This window comes from Myodes glareolus, chromosome 1 (assembly GCF_982192425.1).
Source record: "Myodes glareolus chromosome 1, mMyoGla1.1, whole genome shotgun sequence".
Lineage (NCBI taxonomy): Eukaryota > Metazoa > Chordata > Mammalia > Rodentia > Cricetidae > Myodes > Myodes glareolus.
In genome coordinates this window covers 138,202,456-138,223,206 of record NC_142026.1, presented here as the reverse complement: position 1 = coordinate 138,223,206, position 20,751 = coordinate 138,202,456, and the positions used below count along the sequence as shown (strand labels likewise).

The window sequence follows — 20,751 nt, the reverse complement described above, 5'->3', positions numbered from 1 at the left end:
ATTGCTTTTCTTCTTAAATCCTCCTTCCTGGTGTAGAGGAAGCCATCCCCTTCCTGGTGTGGAGGAAGTCACTCACCCTAGCACTTCCCTTCCCAGAATGCACTAGCTAGCTCACATCTGCTTCAAAGGGCAAGTCGCTCATCCTGAAATCTCCTGTTGGGGTTTTCCGAGACCTGAAAAAAATCACATTAACCTTATCCCCTCCAAATGGTCCCTTCTATCTCCATATCTCCTGTCTCCCTTCTTCCCTCCTTCTTCCTCTGTTTTTGTATCACATAGTTTTTAATGACCTGATACTTTTGCTTTTAAACCTTCTCACCTAGTCCACCAAAGCACAGCTCCAAGAAACCAGGACTCGAGTCTTCCAAATCCCCAGAGCAGCAGTGAGATGCCAGCGCACAATCAATGCAAGCTGAATGTTAGTCAGGTTTGTAGAAGGTGCTTATGTAGATGTTAGCACATTCGACGTCAGGAGCGTGCATCAGCAAACTCCAGATGACGAATGTGACTTTTACGGCTGTAAAATGACAATTCATTGTCTGTAGTTCATTCCACAGACACAAGTTTCTAAGTTGAATGTGGTGTTTGGTACCACTAACAGGTGGGATCATGAATTACAGACAGCATGTGTTCTGTATTAGGAACAAGTGAACAGAAATACAGTTGGCCACAGGCCTGCTGCGCATCTCAGAGGTGTTATCAGCCAACAGTGACGCCTCTAGTAAAGCAAGAGTGTTAGGACCCAATCATGTTGCCTTGCTCAGTTATCGATTCTATCTTAGAACTGACATCTGGAGCTATTCAAATTACAACTCAAGAGATGTTTTGAATTTTGTCACTTTGCAAAAAAAAAAAATCACTTCTCCAAAATCTATAAAACGTTAATTTGTTTTTAAATTTCACTGTTTCTGTTATCTGTTGTCTTAAACCAAATGATCTTGGGGCTGCGTTGCTCACCAGACCCGGCACTGACTTGGCACAGAAGATTCTAATTTCCTTTATGTTTAGTTTCTATTTTACTTCTTTATTTTACCCCATAGTTCTTGGATATCTAGATAATTTTCTTCACTGAAGCAGGAGTTTTATTCTTCCTTCTGCTCAACTTTAAGCAGTTGGAACACCAGAGACACTGCTGACTGCTTGCTGGGAAGTTTCTTTAGCTTGGTGGGCTTGCAGAACAGCAATGGCTTCATCAACTTTGGTGTGGAGACACTCTGGAGACTCAAGTATGTGGCGCAGTTCTAAATTATCAATCTCCAACAGCATGCCAGTGATTTTACCAGCCAGAGCAGGGTGCATGGCTTGAATAAGAGAAAACAGCCATTCCCCTAACATTTGTTTCTGTGCTTGAGGAGAGGCAGACGCCAGCATGGAGGCAGTCAGTGATGCCTTACCTTGGACAGGAACAGTAGACCGCTGCATGTTGACTTGCGGCTGTGTACTAAGATGCTGAGGGGGATTCCGGACTCCAGCAGTATATTTATACTGAGGAACTGGGCGGGCAGCAGGAGCAGCTGCAGCAGAAGCAGCGGAAGGATGTGGTCCCATCCTTTGTGTGGATGTGTTGGCAGCACGGTGTGTTGACATACTCCATAGAGCCTGGGAGGAGGTTGGTCCTGAAGTATTAAATGACTGAATAGTAGATGGGTGGGTGACACTAGACACATTTTGGAACGGATGAGCTCTGGCAACCTGAACACTCCCACAGGGACCTGGTCCCTGCTTAGTAGATTGGTTAGGAGCACAGTGGGCTCCACGTTTCTGAGTCTGTGGTGTACCTGTCATGAAGTAGCCTGAAGAAGCCTGTGCTGGCTGGAAAGGGTTGACGACTGGGCTGGACACAGCAGCACTGGTACCTGCCATTCTCTGCATATACTGGCTACTGAGGTGAGCCTGGCGCTCTTCTTTGCGTTGAGCTAAAGCTACATAGAGTGGTTTGGTAGCCACAATTCTACCATTCATTTCTGTAACTGCGTTAGTGGCTTCTTCTGGAGAGGAGAAACATACAAACCCAAACCCTTTGCTGCGACCCCCCTCCATGGTAACCTTTGCGCTAGTGATAGTACCGAATGGAGAAAACTCCTTCCGGAGTCGCTCGTCATCAATACCATCGTCAAGGTTTTTCACATAAAGGTTAACACCTTGGCATCTGATGCTTTTGTCTTGGGGTACCTGTTCGATTTTGTGCTTCTCTTGCCTCATCTGCCCGAATTTGTGCTTCAGTTCAGTTTGCCGTTCCACTTTTTTCTGAGCACGACCAACATAAATCTGTTTTCCATTGAGGTCTTTTCCGTTCATCTCATCCACAGCCTTCCGGGCATCTTCATGTCTTTCAAAGCTTACGAATCCAAATCCTTTGGATTTTCCACTTTCGTCGGTCATGACTTTAACACTTATGGCAGGCCCAAATCTGCCAAAGAGACCCAGGAGTCTCTCATCATCCATGTCTTCTCCCAAATTCTTGATGTAAACATTGGTAAACTCTTTAGCCCTGGCTCCAAGTTCAGCTTGCCTGTCTCTACGAGACTTAAAGCGCCCAACAAACACTTTGCGATCGTTTAGAAACATCCCGTTCATCTTCTCAATTGCTCGCTCGGCTTCTTCCTGGGTCTCAAAGTGCACGAATCCATAACCCTTGGAGCCATTCTCGTCGCACACCACCTTACACGAAAGAATATTACCGAAGGCAGAAAACGTATCATACAGCGTTTTGCTGTCGATGGATCTGTCCAGGTTTTTGACGAATATGTTGCCTACCCCACTTCTGCGCAGCGACGGGTCCCGCTGAGACCACATGATGCGGACCGGCTTGCCCTTTATCACATCGAAGTTCATGGTGTCCAGGGCCCGTTCAGCGTCCTCCAGCTGCTGAAAGTTGACAGAGGCATAGCCCAGCGAGCGGCGGGTGGTCCTGTCCCTGTAGACCCGGATGGAGAGGATGGGCCCGGCGGGGCTGAACTTCTCATAGAGCATCGCCTCGGTCACATCGGGGTGCAGGTCCCCCACATAGAGGGAAGCCACGGAGTAGCTGGGGTCGCTGGGGTTCATGTCTTCGCAGGGCTGGGCAGGGAGAGGGACCAGCGCAGGAACAGAAGGCAACCGGAATGGAAAGCCCCTCAACGGCCTAGAACTCGGGGGTCTGGCTGCACGGGCGGCTTGCTTCCGGTGGGGAGCGAGGCTGTGGTGCCTTAAGACCACGGGTGCGGCTGGAAACCGGCCTCCATTGCTGGGTTCCCGATGCTGATGCCTGTCTGGTTCTGGCTGGTCGCCCTTTAGGAAATCAATGTATTTGGTGGAGAAAACATGAACTTAAAGATTTCTTTTTCTTTTTTCTTTTCTTTTTTTTTTAAATGGTGGGAGGGGATGATAAAATGTTTGTTTTGAGTTTAAAGTGTATGCTTTGAGTGTTCTGCACTGACTTCAAAATGCTTTCAAGGGAGCTAACGTCTCCATGAATAAACCCTTTTAGTGTATTCTAGCTCAGTCTAGAATGTTGATAGGAGACAAATACCTACACACACAAACATGCAAACACACACACACAGAGAAGGGGTGGGGAAAAGAAGAATTCCCTTTGAGGTGGTTTTCTATTCATATTGCAAAAGAAAACTTTCAATACACATGTTTTTGAGAGCTTAGAAATTAACCAAACTGAGTGGATGGAGGAGCAGAGGGAAGGTGGAAAAGGGACTGGGAGGAGAGGACAGAGGGAAAATTGATACAAAATGGTAATAATAATGATTATTAATAATAAATCATTTTTATTGGATTATTTATCCTTTTGATAACTAATTTCTTGAGTTCTTTGTATATTTTAGAGATCAGTCCTCTGTCTGATGTGGGGTTGGTAAAGATCTTTTTCCATTCTTTAGGCTGTCTTGTTGACCGTGTCCTTTGCTTTACAGAAGCTTTTCAGTTTCAGGAGGTCCCATTTATTAATTGTTGCTCTCAGTATCTGTGCTGCTAGGGTTATATTTAGGAAGTGGTTTCCTGTGCCAATGCATTCAAGTGTACTTCCCACTTTCTCTTCTGTGAGGTTCAGTGTGGTTGGCTTTATGTTGAGGTCTTGGATCCATTTGGACTTGAGTTTTGTGCATGGTAATAGATATGGGTCTATTTTCATTCTTCTACATGTTGGTATCCAATTATGCCAGCACCATTTGTTATTTATGCTTTCTTTTTTCCATTTTATAATTTTTGCTTTTTTTTAAAAAACAGATATTCATAGATGTGTGGATTAATATATGGGTCTTCAATTTAGTTCCATTGGTCCTCCTGCCTGTTTTTATGTCAATACCAGACAACAATGAGGATCGTAAGAGAGACATACATGGATGTAATCTACATGGGATGTAGAAAAAGACAATTACTCTCCTGAGTAAATTGGAAGCATGGAACCATGGGAGAGGGTTGAAGGGGAGGGGAGAGGAAGGAAGGGGAGCAGAGAAGAATGTATAGTTCAATAAAATCAATTTTAAAAAATTAAAACATAAATTATTTTTTAAAAAGAAATTAATCAAGCTGAAAGTCCCCATCCAGGTCAGTGCAATATGCTATATAGCAAATTATCATTGAGCAAAAAAACAACACTTAGGAGTCCAAGATCAAGAAGTTAGTACAGTGTGTGTAGTGTGTGTGGGGTCTCTTGAACACAGGTGACACCCCACTACAAAATCAAATGATAGAAAGGAGAAGTAAGCTGGAGGCTGTTGAGGAAGACAGCATTTGCCCAAAGGTCAAAATCTCAGTGAGTAGATTTCAGTACGTAAATTTCTAGGGGAAAAACATTTGGAGCTCAGTGATATCATTCAGTTTGCCTGCTTTACTTATGTGGGCTTTTTAAAATACAAAAAGAAGTGTTCTCTTATTTAAGTGTTTCACATTAGTGTCATCAAAAATATAATATACCATCGGCTCAAACTTCAGCCTAATTAAAAAAACTCATAATTTAGAGAACTATGAATCGACTCTCTGTTGGCAGATACTTTATCCCAGATGCAACTAATTAGTAGTAGAAAAATATTGGCTTGGGGATGTTTATGTTATGTGGTGTGGAGGTATAGCTAATAAGCTACCAAGGGCACAGCTCTGGGAGAAGGGAGGATGTGTGGAGAGCATCCTCCCTCATGCTAAGCATCTCCTCAGCCCCTTAGTATGATCATTTATTATTATCATCAGTGCATTTGTGTGTTAAAAGATGTTTACACTTTCTTTACAAAATATTTTATATGCACAATGGTCTAATATGTCTTCAGTGCCACCACTAACACCACGTTTCTTATAAGAAACTGAATTTCTGAGAAGCCAAGATACTCAGAAAAGGTCACTTTTGTTTGCCAGATATAAATTATAACTTTAAATTTATAACTATAAGTTATAACTGTTTCATAAGCCCTGATGACCTTCCCTTGAATAATGTACATTTTGTTGCCAATTCAATTCATAAGAAATTGGAATCTCTCAAGTTTCTAAAGTATTATTCATGTGGGAAGTCCTACTTATATATGTTGCTTTTATTAGTTAATGAATAAAGAAACTTCTTTGGCCTGTGATGGGACAGAATAGAGCTAGGCAGGGAAAACTGAACTGAATTTTGGGAGAAAGAAGGCAGAGCCAAGGAGAAGTCATGTAGTCCCACCAGAGACAGATGCTGGATGGGAACATGCCATTAAGTCACAGTCACATGACGATACAGATTAATAGAAATGGGTTAACCAAAGATATAAGAACTAACTAGCAATACGCTTTAGTGATTGGCCAAACAGTATTGCAAATAATATGATTTCTGTGTGATTATTTTGGGGCTGAGCAGCAAGGAATGAACTAACAGCCTCCTACAACACATTATAAAATGTATAAAGTTAATGTGTTAAATTATATTCTTTATTTCACCAATATTAGCTGTGTCTAGGGCTATTCACTGCCCCTCTCTCTTCTTCTGCCTCATTGAGGAAGGTACTGAGAGCCTGGTGCTTGTTAGGTAGCAGCTCCCTTGATCCCCACCCCATAATTATCAAGAATCAGTCAGGCTTTTTCACAGAGGGTAGCCAATACATGTTTCAGAAGCCCTAGTTCCATGCAACCAAATTGTCAATTGTGAAACTCTTGTTGGTTGTAATGTATCAGAATAAAGTTGATCTAAGGTGCTGTCTGCAGAGATACTTTTTCTTCTAAGCTGTGTTCTTTCAGGGCTTTCCTTCTATCACATGCACCTAACTCAGCCCATATACCAAAGTCTGTGAAATCCCTGGGGAAATAAACAATCTACAAACAAGGAATTAAAACCAATTGTCACCAAAAGAAGGATCCTAGAGCAGCCTAGGCTAAGAACAAGCTGCCTATAAAATTTAGAAAGTAAATTTTCTCTTTTAATGAACAGCAGAAAAGTATTTTAGCTCATATATAGAAAGAACTATAAACAAATCCCAAAAAAACCCCTCCCAGGCTGAAGGTCCAGCATGTGTTTCCCATGGTTCATATGCTGCCCATGTGCCTTGGATTCTGCCTACTCCACATATTCAGTGTGCTCATGTGTTCCTCGTGTCTAGATGGAACTCTTGTCAGCCCTGTTTTCATGTGAAACACTTTCATTTTACAGATTGAGATCCTGAAAGATTCCAAATGAGTTGACAACATCACCTCTCCTAAAATTCCTAAGTGATAAACTGAAGACATTTAGTGTGTTGTTTTAGCTAGCTGTGTTTTTGAAAAGAAAATAAAATGACTGCATGGAGACAATTACAGTCAAATTAAGGGAGACAGGTATTATATTATTTAAATGTGCAATTTAAAACCACATATTGAGAGTTACGGCCCATTAATGTAAATTATTTCACAGTGAAAAATATCTAATTATCTCGTCTAGATAAGAAATATAAATGTAAATGCTTCAACCCAATCATAATAACCTGAAGGGTGAAGGGCTGCACAATTAGACACTAAGAATGCACCCAAAGTTGAATTGTATGTGAAATTTGCCCACGTGTCTCTGGTGTGTTATTTCCTGATGCTTTTCTTACAAAACAAGGTAAGAAAAATGTATTAGCTTTACTGTGTTGGGATTGAGCAATTATTTATTTGAGCAATTATTTGGTGTGGTAAGTGATGACAGTGACTTAAAAAATATTCAGCTATCATGGCTCTCAGTAAAACACATCTGTACAAGTTAGTGTGCACAAATTAATGCTGGGGATGTCTCACCTGCAGATTCAGGTCAGAACGAGCAACTGATAGTTAAATGCAGGCACAATATTGTAGGTTTTAAAATATTGAAGATTTTAAATACATGCTGAAATGGTTCTGTAATACAAAGATTGTTCCTAAAGCCCTTGGAAGTATATCTTGTCATAATGGTTTGTTTTTAGGCATTTTCAAAATAGGGGCTATGCTTGTTTTTCTACTTAGACGAAGCTGAGTTCTGCTGCTAAAGCAACAAAACTCAGGATCAGGGATGTTGAAGCTTGGGCATGCCATTTGTTTATAAAAATCATTGATTACCAAATAAAGAGCCTAAAAGCAAGGTATTCTGATATACTTTATTAGTAAAGTTGACATACCCCAAATTATCTGAATTGTTGTCTTCATTGGGTTGCCCTGTGGTCATGTCTGTGGGGGAACTGTCTTGATTAAGTTAATTACATGGGGCAATCCTGTCTACTGAAGGTAGCAGCATTCCCTAGGTCCTCAGCTACAGAACAGTAAAGAAACTGAGTCAGTTAAAGAAGCAAGACAGAGAGAGTGAGCACATCCACACCCATCTCTCTACGCTCTTGACTGCAGATGTGACATGCCTGACTCCCTGAAGTTCCTGTCACTGATTCCGCCGTCGTAATAAACTCTAACCTGGAACTGTGAGTTGAAGGCAACTATTACTCCCCTATGTGGCTTTTCATCAAGGTGTTTTACTGGAGCAGCAGAAATGAAGATAGGGTACCATGGTTTCTGTCATCAGGAGAATTGAATAATTCTTTCCACATAAGAAATTATTTTGTTCACCCTTCCCTTCAGTCTAGAGTTAATTATTCCACAATAACTAATTGGATGGCATAAAATTAACCTTAATGTGTTTTAGTATTTTTCCATTGGTTTCAGTTTAATACAAAGGCTGTGGATTTATTCAGCAGGACCATGCTGCTTCATACATGATTAAATTATTAGAGATCCGTGTGGTAGCAGGAGGAGTAGTGCCTCAGGGTAAGTACATTCTAAAGACAGTAGAGAGAAAACACCTCCTCACATTTCATCTACAGAGATAAACAACATTAACATCACATCCAGTGCCCCCATGAAAACTAGAATATCCTGGGAGAATGGGATGGCAGCTCAAGACATCCACAACTTTGGTCATGACATCATTGCCACTTCTACTTCTGACTAGAGTTCACGGTGTTGGGAGGTGCTGGACTTTACCACTGGAGAAGAAATTCATCAGTCTTACCTGGCTCTGAACCTTGAGAGTCACAAAAATGGCCTTCCTGTAAGATATGCCCACTCACACAATGAGGCCAGGAATGTTTAAAGAGTAACCATACTTTTCGATTAGACTTAAGGACAGTGCTACTAAATGGGACCCATACTTGACAGAGTTAATGAGGCTTGATAGATCATGGATCATAGTGGTAAAGCTACCTACCATTATTCTTTTAAATAGAAATATTAATACAATGACCCCTCTTTGCTGTGGGAGCGCCTTCTGCTCCTTCAGCCAATAGCCATTGAAATACCAGTCCACTAGGGCGTGGTCTATTTCTCTTTAAAATAAAGAGCGGCAGTCCTCTGCTCACTCTCTTGGTTCCAGCTCTTGCTCCAGCAATTAGACTCCTTTCCTGGCTGTTGGTGTTCTGTAAGTTTTCCCCCTAAAATAAATACCCCTGTGAATCCAAACTGGTGTGGTATTATTTCATGCATTGCCTCATGACATACTGTTATACCCACAGAGCAGTGCAATGCTCAACCCTCATCCGAGAAGCTTATTCTTCAGTAAATGATAATTAAGATGAGATTTGCAACTGGACAGCATCCAGAGGATAAAAGACCTTGGAATGTTCAGCCCTAAATGGGATGCCTGCATCACACACATGCCCAAGGCTCCAGGGCATATGAAGAAGTGGTAGAAAGCTTGTAGGAGTCAGCCGATGTGGCTGGCGTCAAGGAAACAGCATTTTCCAGATGCAGCGGGGCAGATCCACATATATCAAGTCATAGAGACTGTGACAATGTACACAAGACCTGCACAAACTCAAGCTAGACAAAATCTGAGCTTGGAAGATGGGAAGTAAACATGAAGCTGCACCCTTAGATAAGGAAATAATGGCCTTTGATTGCTGCTGGGAGGAACAAAGTTTCTTCAATGGAGTGGTAGCTAACATATCAACCACACTCCAGAATATGTCTTATGCTCAGCAACAGTTGGCCAAGACAAACTTCACTCCATGTCTGTTTAGAGAGAGAGAGATACAGAACATGAGGTTGGGTAGGCAGGGAGTTGGGGAGACTGGGAGGCATTGAAAGAAGGAGATGAATATGAACAAAATATATGAAATTGCAAAGAATAGATAAAACATTGTTTAAAAAACTACATTAACAAATGTGGGGGGGTATTTTATTTTTTCTTGGGTTCACATTGGGAAACCTATGCCTTCTGCCTATCTGCCTTTCTGCCTATCGAATGGATTGTCTGCTATGACCTGACCCAGATCTGACCTGTCCTAGTTCAGGGAAGGCAGGAATGGCCTCTTAGAGCATGGGTGTACACCCCCACTTTGGAGGCACAGCGTTCACAGTAAGGCTGCTGCTGGATGGTACCAAAGACAGAAATGTGTTGGCTGTACAGTGTTCTTACATGCGTTTCAAAGAAGTGGTTAGAATGGGGGAAATGTAATTAATTTCTGAGGCCCAATATGAAACTCTTCCTAATTCAAAGTAATTATCTGCCACTTCCGTCCAGCTGCAGTCCCCCAGGAAAGGACAGAAGTGGCCCAGGACGAAGGACCTGCAGAAACACTCAGTTAGGGAGGGCAGGCCTAGCACTAGGCATGATTTGCTTGATCGCTAGCGTCTGATTCTCCCTTCTGACCAATAGATGTCCCTGTAGCAAATGAAAGCATTCTGCAAGGAGTCCAGGGGTGTAATTAAGTGAGACAATACAGATGCCAGAATTTAAACACTGCCAGTTTAATGTAATTTAATTAATACTGTGGAGAGGGTAGAAAAATGCTAGCCTGTGCAGTATTCTGTGAGGAAGGAGCTGCTGCTGAAGACCATCCCCCTGACAGAGAACTGAGAAGCAGAGGGCTCCATAGATGGCCCTATCGGATTAGGAAGAGCAGCCAAGCCCAGGGTCCTGTTTATTATTTCATGCCTGACATTTTACAAGCCCGTGTAATGTAATTATCTACAGAAATTCCAGCAGAATGCTGGTTGTCTCTTACCGGTGCACCTGCCTGCACAGACAACCACCCAGACATCTATTACTCAAGGTGCCACTGCTCTCCTTTGCTGACACATGGCACCTAGACCCGGGAGGGAGAGAGAGAGGGAAACTCGAAGCCAGAAAATGAATCTCTTCCTTAAAAATACAAATAAGCAGGCAACGCCATTAGTGGTTCATGTTTTGCTTTTGACTCAATTCAGACATCTTGATAAATGTATGTTTCATCTGCCTTAGAGAAGTGGCAGCGGCAGCTGTAGGTGGACTCGAAATCAATTTTAGTAATAATTGTGGGTATAGCTCACGGCTCCCTAAATGAAAATCAGGGGACACGAAGGGGGAGGAGAGGCTAAGAGCAGAGGAACACTCACTTAGGTGCCTGCCGCCTCACGCACGTCCTCGATGGCAACTTACAGATTCAGAATGAGGGAAAACTATGTGAATTTCCAAAGAGTTGGGGATTTGTAAATTTGTCTTTATTTAAATTGTCCCCCTTTCTTCACTCTTTGTACATCAGAGTCCTTTTCAAAATGTTCACCCATAACGCCTCACAGAACAAGCATTCCTGCTCCTCTGCTGTGTGCCACAGATGAAAGCGGAGTGGTTGACAAAGGCACGGGAGACAGAAGCTCCCCCCTCCCCCCTCAACCACTCTCCAGTCCTATACAGTCCTAGGGGTGACTTTTGTTGATCACCCATTGTCATCAAGTATGATCAGAACAAAATGATGAGCAGTAATGTGTATATTACAGAATTCAAACGTAGTTGCACTAAAACATGTTGCCTTTATTCTCTCTCTCTCTCTCTCTCTCTCTCTCTCTCTCTCTCTCTCTCTCCCTCCCTCCTTCTCTTGTTTTCAGATGCTAGGTATCAAATGTAGCACTCACCAATGCTAGGCAAGCCCAGAACCACCATGTTGCAACTCCAATCACAACTCCTTCTCTTCAGTTATGTGCCTCTGCACTTTGATCATGTCCAGTCAAGATGGCGTTCCATCTATAGGGGTGTGACTGAAGCAGAAGAATTCTTCTGCATATTGGCGTCTCTAAGTTGTTGTTTTGTCTACTGGTTGTTAAGTGAGGAACTTCCCCCTCTTGGTTATTTAAACAGCAAGCTTTCTTTCCCATATTGTGTATCAGAAATCCAGATGGTGCTGGGCAGGGCATTGGATAACATTGGGTGTCTTCACTTGTTTATCTGTCATGTTGAAGGAGAAGCAGCCAAAATGTGACTCCCCTCAGCCAAGTTGGTTCCCATGATGTGGGTCAAGGTCCCGGGGTCGGCTTGGGAAACCTTGTTGCAAAGGTTTCATGGCTCCTTCTGTTATACACACTTGGCCAAAGTTCAGGCAAAGGGCCAGGTCACATCCAAACTGTGTTTCTTAAATAATATTAGGAGTTCAGTCATGAAATTATAAATCCGGTCTGCTGCACAAAAGCTCAAACCCACGTCTCTTTGAAACTAACTTCACTGTGTTTGGGCTGTGAGAGAAAATTAGGGGAATGCTAATAGAAACCTAAGGATCTTGGAGAGATGTCTTATTATTCTGTCAACAGGCATTTCCTCCAGAGGACAGGGCTTAATTTTCAGCACCCAATGGTGGCAGCTCTCAACCATCTGTAACTCTGCTTCCAGATGGCTCCCGGTCTCTGTCGGTACTGTGCACATGTGCTTCATAGACATTCTTAGAGGCAAACATACTACACAGAAAAAGAAATACATTTTGTAAAAGAATCTTAGAAATTTTGTGTATTTTATGGCCTCTCCAAATGTCCTGAATTCCACATGGAGGCTTTTTGCATCCGCTCGCTTGACTTGCCCTCTCCTCCTGGGCTCATGGAGTCACCTGTTTTCATCTTTGCCCAGGTCACCTCTTCTATCAGATCTTTACCAATGAGATAGAGGGAAAAAATAAGAAATGAATATATTCTTCATACCTCAAGGCCCAAATTAGAATGTTATCTTTACATTATGCTCAGAAATCAAAATTCTTTTGGAATTTACCTTATCTTTCTCTTCACGTTTTATCATAAAAACCCAAACACTCTTAGCATATCACCACTACCTGGTAATTTTCTAAGCCAGAGTCATGGGTCCATTTACAGGTGTGCTATCTCCTACATGCCTGCAAATACCAGTTTTGTCAAGCGCTCCTCTACAGAGCCTGTCCCTCTTTTCCAGGTGTGAATCACGGGGTCATCGTGGGCAAAGAAAGTTAGCTTTTCTTGCTAACTTTCAGTTTCCTGTTCTCCCGAACCCACGCCTTCTGTTTGGGGTTTCTCTTATGAATATGAATTGTCCCACTTCTGGTACCAAAACTGCTTCAACCTTCCAATTGCTATCTAGCAACTACTCCAAGACACTGTAGGTTAAGTAGCAACTATTATTGATTACAACTCTTTGTGTACCCTAGAGATTCTCTGATTCACCAGGGGTCACAGGAAACCTGACTAAGGACAGAATGCCCTGATAACACCGCGGCGATTTGTATTGATCTCCGGCTTTGTTTAGACAGGGCTGTCGTCTGGGGCTTTCCTATTCTCCCAGGAGGCCTCTTCTGTGTAGAAGCTTCAGTTTGCTCACAAGGTGGAGACTAGATTCCCCTGGAGGACATTCTAAGGAGCGAAAGCAGAGTTCTCCTTCCTGACAGTTCAGCCTCAGGAGTCACAAGGCGTTAGGCTAATCAAAGGGTGTTGGGGTACGATCTGCCTGTCACTGCAGAATGGACGGTGTTGCACAGCCCCCTCTGCAGACAGTTGGGTGTTATCATAAGTGGAATGTATGTTACCGTTGAGAAAAGAGTGTCCTGGCAGGATGTCAGCAGAGGGAGTGGTAAGAAAACTGCATCTATGTCCCAATTCATACCCTGAAGTCTTAAATGCTCGTATACAGAATGCGGTCTGACTTAGAAGTTTAGTTAGATGTGGTTACACTGGATTGGTCCAAGTCTCTGGCCCAGTATTGTCACCCACATAAACAGGAGAAACATGGACACACAAATGCACAGCCAGACAGTCAGGCGGGGATGGAGGCTGAAATGTGTGTGACACAGGGAAGGTCAGGAAATGCAAATTGTGTGTCAGCAAACCCAGAAGCAGGTAGGGCTGGGCAGGGAGAGTGATGTAGATTGCCTTAACGGCCTCAGAGAGAAAAAGCAGCCAATGCCTTGATCTCAGACTCCAGGCTCTCAAACCTAAGTTATATTGTAATGTGTGATGGTCTGCCATGGCTGCCTTTGGAAGTACAGACAAGTCGCCATAGGCATTTGGCTGAGCATCAGTCTGGGTAGGTTAAATACGCACACAATAATTTCCCATGGAAAAAATCCCCTAAATTCTTCAAAGATCTAGACAAATAGAAGCGATCAATTTTATTTATATAAAATTTTCATGAAAAGAGAAATAAAAAGATTTTTTTCTAAGACAGTTGTGACTTTCCTTCACTCCACAATTTCACATGCTGTACTAAGGAGCCTGGCATCTGAGTGTATGACTATGACTCGTATATATGTGTGTGTTTGCATACATTTTCATATGTAAGATGTATCTGCATATACACTTATATGTATATGTTTATGCGTGTGGGTAGCATGGCCACATCCACACTCAACAGCCTACATTGGAAAAGCTCCAATATTAACACCGCTGTCGTTTAACACCGCTTATCAAGAGACTCACACAAAACCCTCTACTTTTGCAGGGTGCCCTCCTCCACAAAGCCAGGATTATCCAAGTGTGCGGCATTGATGTCCCACATGCATGGCTAGCCCGTGGTCACTGCCAGTTTGGCAAAGCCCTTGAATTTAGAAAGCACTTTAATTTGGTGACCAAGACTTCTGGCTGGCTAGTTTACCTCAGAAGGGCTCTGATCCTCAGGCCAGTGCAGCGCTCTGAACCCTGCCCATCGAGATGCTAGAATATGTATGAGGATGCGACAAAGATTGATTTGTCCATGGAGGATTGAAATGTGAGCCTCTGCTGCCACAGTACTGAAAGGAATTAGGCTCATCAGCTGGAGTGATTCATAATGATGTCTGTGTTTGCTCTCAGAATGCTAAGGGAATCCACCACTCCCTTCATCGTCAAACGAACTTTTTTTATTTTACCCTACGCCCCCTCATTCTCTCAATATATAGATTTTTATATAGATATATCTCCAAATGGTACCACCAGCTCAAGCAAAGAAAAATTATAATGAGCTAATATTTTTTGATGAATGCTAGTTGCTATGCCTGAACTTAGGAGCATAAATAACCCTTTTAAAGGGATACTGCCTGCAAAGAAGATCAAATCAAATTCTGAGGCACTTTGTTAATGAAAAGTATCGATTTTTATACCATTTGGCCCAAACTACTGCCAATTTCCATGCATTTGCCATCCTTTTAAACAATGAGCTTAATGCCGTTAAGACCTGCAGATGCCCTTCCATTTCTCTTTCATGATGGCTCGCCCTGTTCTCCTCACAAAGCTCCAGGTCTCAGCCCGGAGTCTCTTTGTACCTCCTCCCCATGGATCTCTGTCATTCCTACAGTGTGGAAAGCCACTTCTAGGCAAAAGGCTTCCCAACTGTCACCTCTGCAAAGCCCTCACATGGGTGACTTCTCCTTTCCAACCTGATCTCTCGCTTCTCTCGCTCTTCTACAGTTGGAGACTGGGGAGCCTACTGTCAAAGTATGACTGCCTTTGAGAAACCAAGACAAGGTCATACTTTCTAACTCCCCCTTCCTGTGGAAACCTCCATACTGTCTCACAGCCCAGACACACTGGCTGTTATACTTCCTTTCCAGGAATAAAAGTCAGTGTCCATACAGGGTGTTGCAGGAGGATACATGAGACAGAGTGGGCCAGAGAGGTACTGAAGCAGACGTTGTCTTGGTCGAATTAAGTACAAGCTATCAAAGTTAGGCCAGTGACTGTGGAAAATCACAGACAAATCATTGAGACTATTCACTGTGTGTGTGTGTGTGTGTGTGTGTGTGTGAGAGAGAGAGAGAGAGAGAGAGAGAGAGAGAGAGAGAGAGTGTGTGTGTGTGTGTATAGCTTCTTGTAGAGCAGGCTAGGCTGGCTGACTAGGGAGTCCCAGGGATTGGTTTTTCTCCACTTCTACAGTGTAAGGATTGCAAGCATGCATCACTGCTTCTGGATTACTTTAATGTGGGTCTTAGAAACTAAACTCTAGTCCTCATGCATGGAGGGTATTGTGCCATCCCCATAGCCCAGCTCCGTCATTCTCTTAAGCAGTAATTACAGACCACATGTGACACCTCAGGTGCAAACGGAAGTTTTTTATTTGAATCCAGCACTTATTTGACTTTAGTACATTTAGATTTTGTCTCGGCAATTCAAATTACAAATTTCCAAAGGAAAGATGAAAGAAAGGTTTGGCTTAGATACCTAGAAGAGTGTACTGGTTTGGTCAACATGACATGAATGAACCCAGATACATCTGGGAAGAGATAATTTCATTTGGAGAATTGCCTCCATCAGATTGACCTATGGGACATTTTCTTGATTGCTAATTGATGTAGGAGGGCCCAGGGTAGTGTGAACAGTGCCAACCCTAGGAAGGTGGCCCTGGGTTGTATAAGAAAGGTAGATGAGCAGGGCAGAGGAAGCAGGTCAGTGAGCAGTATTCTTCCATGGTTTCTGCTACAAGCTTATGCCTTGACTTCCGTCAGTGATGGACTTGTAAGATGAAGTATATCCTGTTCTGCCCTAGTTGGTTTTGATCAGTGTTTCATCACAGAAACACAGAAAGGCCAATTAAATTATATTTCCCCAGAAGACTCTTTGAGTCGTTTCCATTCACCCTCAGGACTTAACAATATATGTAATCTAACTGTAATGCAAAGGCAACATTAAACTGCACAACCATGGTGAAATACAGAAGAGAGCTTCCTTGGGGGGCTGTTTGGACACGTAGACAGGGAGTATGCCAAGCACACGGACTTCCTTGACAACAGAAAGAGGAGGCAGAGAAGGGGGAAAGGGAGGATGGAGGAAGGAGGAAGAAGAGAAGGGGCATTAAGAGGAAGGACTGGCGGGTTAGAAGAGCACATATTTATGTCCCTTTGTAGACCAGAGCATGACCCCATATACAGCAATATTCAAAGGTGGCCTTTTATTGGAAAATAGGGGGATTTTGCTTGGCAAACAATATTGGTGTGGGTTTGGAAAGTTGATGTCTGAAAACAAACACGATCGTGATGATCTCCGAGCCAGGATGTGCCTTGCTACAGAAGCACTTAGAGCAGAAACCCCAGTGTGGGTCACTGCTACTCTACAAGGTAAAGGGAGCCTTGGAAACTAGATGTCAGAGTGAGTGATTCCTTCCCTACCTACTTACTTTCTTCATTACACAGATGTGTGCGGCTTGGTCAATTTAACAAATTGAGTTATTTTTTTGTGGTCAACACAATGGAAACCTAGCATAAATCAATCATCGTTGGTGTAACATAACTAAATAATAACAGCCAGGAAACAGAAAATGAAAGAGGCTAATACAACTTGTTTTTAGGAGACGGCAAAGGCCAGAGAGGAGCAGGGCATGAGAGGCTAAATGGGTTCTGGGATTAGCCAATGGCATGGACACTCTGAGGAGCCAGGCCCTCAGCACTCTACTTAACATGGCACCCCACTGCTGTGAAATGGTGTGCCTGTAATATGTGTGATTTGTTAAATAGTTGGACTTCCTATTGCATAGCCTGTCTGGTTTCTTTTTCTGCATCTTTCCTCTTTTTATGTCTTCATCAACTGCTAGGCAGGATCTCTGCTGTAATTATGAAGATGGCTGCCTCTGTGTCTGGGCTGAGGCCCTGCTGCATTGCTGGAGTGATTACTCATGATGGCAGAGGCTGTAGGAATACCAAGAATGGCCAAAAGGAGGTAAATTTCACAGACATATGGTCTGCTTGCCACCTGAGGCAGAGGGACTCTGTCTTCCATTTTAATTCATAAAATACATTTTGAGATAGTGACATTTTTCATGCGTAAATCGTGAACATTGAAAGTTCAATCTTGTTCTCTCAACTCTGGAGTTATTTCAGGCCATATGCCACTAGCAGCATCTCCAGCACGACACAGGACATGTGGGATTCCAGAAGGGGAGGCCAACAGAGCCAGGAAGTCACCACCAATGGAAACATAGTAAACTTACATCAGCTGCCTGCAATGCTTCTGTATCCTGGGTTAATTATGGTGACAGCTAAGGAGCAGAAACCACCAAGCAATGATTGAAACCACAAGGTCAATCATCAAGTTCTCATTGGAAAGAAGCCATGAGGACTCCTTGCCACAGACCCACACAGTGGGATTTAAGCCACAATTACTGTTACTGAGCTTGTTATTCTAAAACTCCAGGATACAGAACCTACTCAGACCAGATCAAGGCTCCATTCAAAGTGTACTCTGCCTTCCAAAGGAATGAGATGAGATAAAGCAGACCCTCTGCATCTTTTGTTCTTCGAAAGAAACACATTCTTAATGAGAGTTTGAAACACTGGTGATACATTGATGAAATTTGGCAAACGTAGACTGAAGCAGCAATCCCAGATTCTGCATGAGTTTGTGCTAGGTCCTCTGCATGTATGTTACGCTCATTGGCTGGGGGTTTTTGTGGCACTCTTAACAGTGGGAATGGGGGTGTCTGACTCTTTTGTCTGCTCTTGAGATCCTTCTCCTCCTACTGGGTTGCCTCATTCAGCTCTGATATGAGGGTTTGTACCTAGTACTATTACATATTGTTAAGCTATGTTCAGTTAAAATCCCTGCGAGGCCTGCTCTTTTCTGAGGGGAAACAGAGGAGTGAATCTGTGAGAGGAAACTGGGGAGACTGGAAGGAGCGGGGGAGTGCAATTGAAAAGTATTGTTTGAGAGATGTATAAACAAATAAAAAGAAAGACAAAGAATGTCTAAGTGCCGCATTCAGTTAGTTAGTATACCTGAACATTTAGGGTGGAAAAAGAAAGGAATTGAGCCTTTTTGAATCAGGATTGTGACTAAGTCCGTTCCCTTAATTGACCTATTAAATACTATCACATCTTGACCTTCTGGCCATCTACTCATCATTTCACTGCTTTCTCTCCAATGAAGGAATAATTTCTGGAGACACACTCAAGGGTCTGTAGATTCCCAGAGACACCAGATGGAAAGGAACCAGGGCAACAGAAAGGATCCTGGGTCTAATTTCCGCCCACCCCTCCAGATTGCACTGGTTCAGTCTGAGGTCAATTTGGTAAGACTAAGAAAGAGCCAGAAGGGTATAACCTATGGATATAATTGATAGGTTATTAATTCCTCCGTGGTTTCATGCTATCACAGCGATACTCAGAGGTGGGAAAATCTGAAGACAACACAATTGGGAGAACAAAGAACATCACTGGGAGTTGGATGCTCATCTCACTCTGACCTCTTTCACTGCTCCATTTTTCATTCTCCTCCTTCCTGGCTGTGGTGGTGTGAGCACCTCTGCTCCACCATGCCCTCCCCGCAATGATGGATAGGCATCTCTCTCTGCCATGGTGGACAGACACCACTGGGACCATGAATTTCAAGAAATCTCTCCCTTTTGCTGTTTCAGTCACAAAATCAGGGAACATAGGAGAGATAGGAAAGACTCGTTCCTTTCCAGCAGTGGTTCTCAGCCTTCCTGCTACTGTGACCCATTATTTGTCTTTTCGTGCTGACCCCCCAACCATAAAATCATTTTCATTGTGACCTCATAAGTGTAATGTTGCTATTCTTATTCCTAATATCTGATATGTAAGATATCAGGTATATGACCCCTGTGAAAGCCCATCCAATCATCTTCGGAGAAAATAAATGAGCTCTTCTCAACCCTCCTGCTACCCACTCTTACTGATTGGGCCTCTGACTGTGTCCTGTGGCTTCAATGAGATCTACAGTTGGCAAGTGGAGAACACAGTCTAGTAGTCAAGCTGGCTTACTGTTAGGACACCATGTGCTGCTGGTCAACATGTGGATTCTCAGAAGGACCCTCTACCTCTAAGTAGACACTGGCTTGTAGTCCCATAACCTCCATGTCAATCACCCTCGGAAGACCGACTGCACCACGCAGCCTAAGAGCCCCCACTCTGGACATTGGGCAAAGGACAAAAAACTAAAAACTGAGCCGTAAATAGAATATGGACTGCCTTTCTCTAAACTGCAGGATTTACTCAAATCTGAATAGACAGGAGTCGCTGGAGAGAGGCTAGAATTAGAAGGTGGACAATCTCAGAGCAAACTGCCAAACTTTGTTTTAATTCATGGTGTTAATTGTCTTATAACAACACTTCCAGGTCTGAAGTAATAGGACATAGTTAACAGCCCTCAGTGGCAATGTTTCAAATGGGGAAATTTGAAAATATCCTTAAGGAGACACATTGTATAATAGAGCATAGCGAAAGTGTGATTATCTTAGATTAAACCCTCAAACATCATGTGGCTCCCTTGGCGTGAATCTCCTAGAGGCGTCCAGCTACTGTTTTAGACACAGAGACCTGGGAGTCCTCTGTTAAGGTTTTAAAATATCTTGAATATTCTCAAAGGGCAGTGTCTTATGCAATGACCATCACAATAGAGATTAGATGGTATGTTCTCACAATGAAAAAACACAAAGAAAAGAAAATTTACCTAGTCTCTCATGACTCAGACCAAAACACTGTTTTGAAGCATTCCCATCTTCCAGTTAGAGAGCTGCAACAGATTATGGCACACCAGCAACACACCAAGCGGACCAACAACACACCAAGCGGACCAACAACACACCAAGCGGACCAACAACACACCAAGCGGACCAGCAGCACACCAAGCGGACCAGCAGCACACCAAGCGGACCAGCAACACACCAAGTGGACCAACAACACACCAAGCGGACCAGCAGCACACCAAGCACACCAACAACACACCAAGCAGACCAACAACACACCAAGCGGATCAGTTTGGATTCCATCTTGCATGTTTTTCCAGTTGCTCCTTTTAGCAGATGTAAGGACATCTTTTCAAGTTAATACCTGCATCTAATTCATTGTTCTAATTATAGAGGTTTCACTTTTTCCATAGGACATACAGCCATAATTTAATTATTACAGCTTGTGACTCTTTTCTGTTATAAATAGCACTGCCATGCCTGTGCCTGGGTAGCTTGGTGTACCTCGGTACTCTGCATCAGAAGTGATACTACAAGTTTGATGTTTTAAACCCTGCCTTACAACAGGGTGTTCTTGTGCCCTGGACCCTCTGACTTGCAAAAACTCACTCTTTATTCTGGGACCTCAGTTCTATGTGCTCCTGATAGTGTTAGAACTGTGGCAGTCCCAAGTT

At 43.1% G+C, this 20,751-nt stretch overlaps 1 pseudogene; it reads right to left on the bottom strand.

Moving 5' to 3' along the window:
* Window positions 1-872: 872 nt before the first annotated feature.
* On the bottom strand, window positions 873-3,118 carry LOC125392293 (polyadenylate-binding protein 1 pseudogene; annotated as a pseudogene).
* Between the last annotated feature and the right edge of the window lie 17,633 nt (window positions 3,119-20,751).